This window comes from Cebus imitator, unplaced genomic scaffold (genome assembly GCF_001604975.1).
Source record: "Cebus imitator isolate Cc_AM_T3 unplaced genomic scaffold, Cebus_imitator-1.0 Scaffold823, whole genome shotgun sequence".
NCBI lineage: Eukaryota > Metazoa > Chordata > Mammalia > Primates > Cebidae > Cebus > Cebus imitator.
In genome coordinates this window covers 288,263-289,374 of record NW_016108138.1, presented here as the reverse complement: position 1 = coordinate 289,374, position 1,112 = coordinate 288,263, and positions in this window count along the sequence as shown.

Here is a 1,112-nt window from a genome sequence, read left to right as displayed (position 1 = left end):
GAAATAATGTCAAGTTGAAACCTAGTTAAATGAGAAGCAGAGCTCCAAAGTTTTGAAAATTTTCAGCCTGGCCAAGTGGTCCAAAAGAAAATTCAAGAAGGAGAATTTCAGAGGGAAAATTCAAGAAGTCTTTGGAGATTTGCATAAAATAGAGCCCAGTGCTAATAGCCAGACAATGGGGATAAGGCCTTGAAGCCATTTCAGAGAACTTTGCAGCAGCCCTTGATGTCATAGACCTTGGGATTTAGGAGAGAAGAATGGTTTCCTGGGGCAGCCCCATGGTCCTACTGCTGTGTGCGCTCTCTGGACACTGCTGCCTGCACCCCTGCAGCTCCACCAGCTCTGCCGTGACTCAAAAATGTACAGGTACAGTTTGGTTCACTGCTTCAAGAGGGTGTAATTTTGGTGGGAGGCAGGGGCAGAATAATATGATTTGGGTGTTTTTCTACTAAAACTGATGTCATTTGTAATATTTTATGTTGGTGGTTGGGCCTGGAGGCAGGTGACTTAATCATGGATCCCGAGCTGGGGAGAGGTGAAAGGTACAGGTGGTGTTGAGAGTTTTCAGGACTAGGGTTGGGGGTTTGGGGTTTGTTTGGAGACAGGGGTATTGTACATTTTGAGGGTGTGGGAGCAGGGGTGGATCTTTTATAAATGCTTAGTACCATCTCCTTAATGCTGTCCTCACGATACTGAGTTCTCATGAGATCTAGTTTCTTTCTTTTTTTTTTGTTTATTTTATTGCATTTTAGGTTTTGGGGTACACGTGAAGAACATGTAAGGCTGCTGCATAGGTACACATGTGGCAGTGTGGTTTGCTGCCTTCCTCCCCATCACCTACATCTGGCATCTCTCCCCATGCTATCTCTCCCCAACTCCCCACCCCCCACCATCCCTCCCCTATTTCCCCCCAACAGACCCCAGTGTATAGTGCTCCCCTCCCTGTGTCCATGTGTTCTCATTGTTCAGCACCCACCTATGAGTGAGAACATGTGGTGTTTGATCTTCTGCTCTTCTGTCAGTTTGCTGAGAATGATGGTTTCCAGGTTTATCCGTGTCCCTACAAAGGACACAAACTCATCATTTTTGATGGCTGCATAATATTCCATGGT